Raw genomic sequence first — 6,947 nt, forward strand, 5'->3', positions numbered from 1 at the left:
TTCCGTTTCACTTCCCTTGATCCGTCTTACTCTTTGTGTTACTTCAGGACTTTATTAGGTTTGAGAAAAATGTGCTGTCTCCACGTTCACCTGCAGCTGGTTGCGATCGGCAGCCCCTGGGGTTGGCGCTTTCCTGTGAGCCGGCCCGTTCGAAAGGTTGCTTGTTATTACTTGTGGTGCCATCTGCGTTGCATGGCAACCATTGATGCAGTGTTGTTTGCACCGTGTATCCCAGAGGTCACTTGTCAAATAGGGTTTGGGGTTATAACTATCATTTCTTCTCAAAAATATCTGTTAAAGAAATGATCCGGCTGTGCAGGGAGAATGTCTTTTTTTTTTAGCGTTGTGTTGAACATCTTTTTGCCATTTGATGTATTTTTCTCCATTGGGGCACAAACTGCAATAACTTTTGGTAATATTCCACACAGGTAAGAAAAAACTTGCAGATTTTAGTGACAACTCCGAAAACCTTCAAGGCAGGGGTGTCCAAAGTGTGGCCCGGGGGCCATTTCTGGTCCTTGAAATGATTGTGTTTGGCCCCTTACATGTTAAGAATGGTAAAAATTTAATTGAAAATGTGTGCCATTACTAAAACTAAAAGTAGAATATGATTCTAAAACAGCGTAAAAATTCTACCAGAGGAATCCAAGTCAATGGAAGAAAGCCTAAACTGTCTGGAAGGCGAGATTTTAATCAATCAGAATTGGACTGGAGTGTTTCTCAGCTGGGCAGGGAACGACTTGGGAATCCCTCAAGTTAGTGGAAGAAAAGAATAAATATAATGTGCTAGAAGATGTTTTACTTTCAGATAACCCAGTGTAAATGATAATTTTATTTTAGGCGCTAAGATGCAGTTAGTCGGTGTGGGGTGCAGCGCTGCTCACCGCCTCATCACCGTCATATCACACAGACAATTATCTGGGTGCCGTTGTCATTCTATGTATTTTACTATAACATTTTTTTTATTATTGACTTAAACCAACCTCCTGTTTCTGGCAGAAAAGCTATTTATAAGTTAGTTTAGTCTTATTTTAAGAGTACAAACACATTTTCACTAGAAACTAGACTAAAAATACTAAGAAGATTTTTTGTTTTGCAGTGCAGACATTAACATCGGTTCAGTTTTGACCACTTGATGTGCTGTTTTTTACTCTTTCAGGCTGATTTAATGTGGAACGGCTTAATTCAGGCTGCAGTTCGTCCCGTCTGCATCTAAATACTTTCATCATTTCCAGTCTGCAGAGAACAATGGAAACGTAAACCAAGCATCGGCTTGTTTCTGTTTCATCATTTTTACGTTTTTTCTCAGAAGTCACCTTTTCGAATCGTTCTTCCCTTTTCCCTTTTTGCCAATTACTGTGAATCGGTGCAAGATGACCACCCAGGTCTCAGATCTTTGTCACTAATCCCCACCCAGGCACAAAGCCTCCCCCCCGAGAGGAAACACATGCACACGCAGAGGAGCTCAGCATTAATATTTTACTAATATGACAGTTGGAGATGATGTGATTTGATGCATGTGTGTGTACGCATGTACGTGTGACATGCACACATCACTTTTAATGAGGGCAGGCGAGGCATCTGGAGAGGAAGTGCAGTTTCCCACAGCCTTTTATTTTCCTTTTTTCAGTGCAAGTGCTGGCTTGCATATGTGTGGAACAATAGCAATGAAGGATGAAGGTGTGTGTGTGTGTACATGTGTGTGTGAGAGAGAGGGTGAGAGAGAGGTGGAGATCAAAAAGACAGATGGGTAAAGTCAAGCATTTCATAAGTGTGAAGCTCAGACTTCTGTTCTCGTCTATTTGCAGGATTATTTACAGCAACGGTCCAAGAGGAGCGATCACTGATGTACGGAAAGTCATCGATGCACACAATCAGTGACAGAACTGAGCGAGCAGGCAGAACATCAGCTTTCTGACAGAGATGTGAAGAGTACACCAAAAAGTAAGAGTACAAAGCATCTGTCCAAGAAATTACACAACTAAAAATAAAAAAAGTATTTAGTAGAAAATCTACTCAAGTTCAGAGTAAATGGATAAAAAAAATGTCAGGTGAAAATTTTGGTATTTAAAGGATGAAAATGACAATAAGTCAAACTTATGAAAGTTTAACAGGAACTGCAGGTCTGTGTCTGGTGAATTTTTGGTTAAAACATTTTTGATTTTCATTCAGTGGGTAGAAAATCCAGACATTTTACTCAAGTGAGAGTAGAAATACTTCATAATAAAATTACTCAAATAAAAGCAAAAAGTATAAAATGCTTATTAAAGTACATTTTAAAAAAGTTACTCCAGTAAATGTAACTAGTTACTACTGCAACTTGGCTGGTAACGATGCATAAAAACCCTTCAGATCACATCTAAAAACTAAAATTTGAACACTTTCATCCAATGACTGATAAAACAACTTTAATTTATTTTTTAAAAATAATTAATTTTTTATAACATTTCACAGTGCTGGAGAATCAATTTGCTGGAGGATAACCAGCAAATTGATTCTCTATCAAAATTTGTTATTGTGACGGTCAAAGAAAGGATGTTTGTCAAACGTTCAGTCTTTTTAAAACTTTCCGTTATTCCTCTGATTATAGATATGGGAAAGTTTGATCCGATTAATCAGAAAAAGACAATAAAACAGCAACAAGTTGAACTAGACCAGTTTCTCCTGGACTTTATGTTTATATCGCTGCAATCGATGGGATGTCGACGTTCAGCAGAAAGCAGCGGATTGCTTATTAATAAAAACGAAGAGCGATAAAAACCAATGAAACAATAAAGAGACGCAATAACAGAATAAGAGTGTTTTTAATGGAGGGAGAAAAGAGCGACAGAAGAGGCCGGACTGAAGGCCAGACGCTGAAACAAAATTAGAGTCTATGGTGCAGCTAAATGTCAGAGAGTGTGTGTGTGTGTGTGTGAGTGAAGTCGTTCCTCTGACCGTGGACATGCGAGCTCTAATCTCCTCTTACCCCTGCAGACACACACACGCTCCCACCTCATTAGCAGCAGGACATGACATTTCAGGACCGTTCTGGCCGGCCGATGGCAGAGGAGGAAGGCGAGGAGGAGGAGGAAGATGATGACAGAATCTTTAATAATTCCTCGTTTTGATCCGGTTCAGACTCTCCTGCCGTTAAAAGTAGCAGAAAGTCCCTCTAAACCGACAACAAATTAAAGGGAAAAGATTCCCACATCATCAACAAACACGTTTTTTTTTTTTTTAACATTATGTAATGCAAAATAAGTGGCAGATTTACATTAAACAACCTAATCTCCAAAGTAAATAAATACACATATCAGAGAAACAAAAAGAAAGGAAAAACAATACTCAGTATCACTCTCTTAATTTCCTTCATACGCTTTAAGAAACTCAATCAGCAGTGACCTTATTTCTTCAAAGCAAACAGATTTACTGTTGATTCACCGTTTGAAGTTGTCTGTTTTTGTCAGTTTAGTTTAGAACCAGATTAAAACAGACAAATCTTCACAAATAAAGGTAAACGGGTCCATTTCTGATCCAATGATTCAGTCAAATTAAACTTAAAGTTTAGCACCAGCCCTGTTCAGTCTGCTTTAATCTAGAACGTGAGTCAAACCTGAGGCCTGAGGGCCAAATCCGGCCCGCCAAGAAGTTTTATGTGGCCCTGTAGAGATGCCTACAGGGCCACAGAATATTCTAGATAATATTCTAGATAATTATTGTATTTTTATTGCTGTTTTCTGCATTAACTCCTTGTCATTTCATCATAGAGCATCATTTGTATCAGGGGCTTCATTTGATAAAAGGTAACTTATTCTGGATTAACCCGGTGATTTTTGAAGATGCAATAATCCAGCTCAAGGGGAAGGGATCCCCGTCAACTTGACATTTCAGGTTTTCTCAGTCATGTTTGTTTCCTCAGTTTGTTGCTTGACTGTAAAAGTCTTGCAGGTTTTTTAATGTCCAGACGGAGTATTTATTTTTCTGTCTGTAAACTGCGACGAGCGCCTGCAGAGCTGCCGGTGCAGCCGGGAACGCCGCTGCTGGTTAGGCGCCGCGTTAATGTCAGCGAGCTGATTGGTCGATCGGGTCATCTCAGAGAAACCCAGGAGGCTCCATGAATCAGACGAGCTTCCTGATTCATCCATCTGAGGCTGCAGAGAACCCTGAAAGTATTCACACCCCGTTGAACTTCTCCACATTTTATCAGGTTGAATTCACATTTTAGCTTCATGGGATTTTAGGCAACGGAGAAACTGAAATCTGAATTTGACTGGAAATTATACATGGGTTTCATAATTTTTACAAATAAAATTCTGTATCTAAATTTGAATGTTCATGTGGAAAAAGTTAAAGTAAAAAAGATTAAAACTCTAAAGTGCTTAAAATGAAAACATAGTCAGAACACCAACTTCTAGATTGAAAACCTGATAAAAACTTAAATAGTGAATAAAAAACTCAGTTTGGGATCAATGGAAACACATAAATTAGGGATTTTAAAAGCCTTTCTAAGTTCAGCTTACCAACAAAAACAGCAGGAAGATCTGCAGACGTTCATATTTTCCTGTTTTACAGCAGATTTGCTTCATCTGCATTCAGTTTGAGCCAGGATGTCATCAGTGCCATTTCCTGTGTGAATTATAAAAACAGGTGATTATTTTCCACTTTTACATCCTGGATATGAATTAAAATAAAATAAAACATCTATGCAGATATATATTGTATTTTTGTTCACTTTTCCGCCCACTTCCTGGTTTCCATTAGCATATATTTGCCATCTGTTTCCAAGCACTCGGCCTTTTTCCGCTCTGCTGTCCGTAACTCGCGGCGCCGCAGCTACCCAGGTGTTTGGGTTTAACAGAATCATTTCAGCCTTTCCAGGAGCTTTCATCGACTGAATGAAGTTTGCCGCTGCGTCAGAGTTTGATAGAGATATGTTAACTCATCTCCTCCTCCTTTCTTCATCCATCCGTCCGTTTCTATTCTTCCGCGCTGCAGCAGATGATTCTTTTAATGGAAAATTCAAACAGACCAGCCCCTCCTCCTCACCTCATTTCCCACCTTGTCTCCCCTTTCTTTGCTCTTCTTTTCTCTGCCTCCATCCTTCTCACCTGCTAAAATATCACAAAGCGTTTTCTGGTCCGTGTTTTGCTGTCGGAGACGCTGATCGATACGGTGGAAAGGCCAGGCAGGCGAGGAAACGGCAGCAGCCCTGATCCTGATGGCTGGACTCCCGTCTTAAATCATCCAAGTTTCTGGCTTTGTTGGTTTATAACTTCCTCGGAACAAAACAATGTGCTGAAGCGGTATTTTGTGCAGGTTTAAAAACTTTTTGAATATATTTGGAACATATTTTCTGTGCTGTTTCGGATCCACCAAACATTCTTTTGGCAGATATTTTATTTTATTAAATTTGCAGCCAGCTTTCTGCAGATGGCCATAAAACGAGTCCCTGGTGCCCAGATTCTTACATCGTTTCTCAAAAAAATAAAAATAAAAAAAAATAAGTGGACGGATGAAATTTAAAACGGAAAAGCTGGATAATCTTCATGAACTTAATCTGAAAACCTGAAAAAATCCATAAAGAACATCAACAAATAAAATATAATCTTAATAGTTACATCATTGCTAAACACAAGTAAAGTTTACTGATTGTATATTGTTTTTATTTGCTCTTTTTATACATATTAGTCACCATATTATAATTTGTATATTTTTTCTAGATTTTAAAAAATATATCTCTTCTTTTTACCTGCTCCAGTAACACCTTTATATATTTAAATGTAATTTTTTTTCAGTATTTATTCTGTGTACTCTAATATTTTTGTTGCCATTTTTTGTGAAAAGACAATAAATTAAGTCTGTAATTAATTCAAACCAGGAACTAATAAGTATTAATAATAATAATGGATGTGTTCTGGATTGTTTTTTATACTTTTGTAAAGTTGATTGCCTTAAAGAATAAATTTAAACAGAATTTATTTAGACGTATGTTTTGTGTTTTCCATTTTATGCAATATGTTTCTATTGTTTTTTTGTTTTTTTTTAAACACTGAAAATGACTGTTGAGTAATATTTAAATATTTGTTTGGAAGATGTTTATTTCAGGCAGCATCAGTGTGTTGAAAAACTACACTAGGGCAGAAGGGATTGATTTGTAGCAATCGATTAATCGTTAACTGGAGTGAAGGCCATTTGCATAATGTACATATTGTTTGTACAGATTTGACTTAATTACTTCTGATTGTGTTGGTCTTTAAGCAAATTGTCCTTTTTTGAATTTCAATACTCAAATAAATGATTGCTAAAGTTGGTGATTATTTCCATTATCGGTTAATCTCGAATAATCGTTGCAGATTTATGCTGAAGTTTGCAAAATGTAAAAACGCTCAAGTGTTTGTATGTTTTGGAACGTGAATATTAGAGGATTTCTGCAAACAAAGTTCTGCTGCGGTTCTGCTTCTGCGGTTTCTGCCATCACCAGAACCAAAGACAGAACCTTAAATTTCTCTGCAGATGAACCCAGAATAGTAATAAATTGAATTTTCTCCAAAAAGCAGCCAGAGGTGAGTTGCAGAGCTTATCCTGCGAGGTCAGGCTGTGCTAACCTCCTTCACCAATGAGTGTTTCTGCGGAGGAAACAAAACTGCTGGAAAATAAAACGAACAGGAGCTAAACATCCTGCTGACTGCGAAGCAAAACAGAGACAGGCGGTTCTGATGAGACGAGATGTTCCACTCTTCATGAACCTTGACCTTTCGGTGAAAGAGCAGGAGTGCATCAGACTGAAGCAGTGAAACGTAAAATGCACGAAAGCTCAGAGGAAACCAGGGGAAGTGTGTTTTTATCTTTATATTTAAGTTTTACAGGATAATTTTATGCTAATTAAGTTGTTGGCATCAGAACAAATGCTTCGTTTTACTGTTAGCTTTTATATAAAATCCTTTAGAAATTGTAATTACTGCTTT

The 6,947-nt window shown here is 37.8% G+C and overlaps 1 long non-coding RNA gene across 1 annotated transcript in view; it reads left to right on the forward strand.

Annotated features, from left to right (window-relative positions):
* LOC106963663 (uncharacterized) overlaps nucleotides 1-5,740 on the forward strand; it is a 29,698-nt gene extending 23,958 nt beyond the window's left edge. The window contains exons 3-4 of the long non-coding RNA XR_001428231.1: nucleotides 1,809-1,944; nucleotides 2,977-5,740. This is a non-coding gene — a long non-coding RNA (uncharacterized LOC106963663). The remainder of the gene's footprint in view (nucleotides 1-1,808; nucleotides 1,945-2,976) is intronic.
* The last annotated feature ends 1,207 nt before the right edge of the window (nucleotides 5,741-6,947 follow it).

The sequence above is a fragment of the Poecilia latipinna genome, unplaced genomic scaffold (assembly GCF_001443285.1).
Source record: "Poecilia latipinna isolate Pla-1442-1.1 unplaced genomic scaffold, P_latipinna-1.0 Scaffold1566, whole genome shotgun sequence".
Lineage (NCBI taxonomy): Eukaryota > Metazoa > Chordata > Actinopteri > Cyprinodontiformes > Poeciliidae > Poecilia > Poecilia latipinna.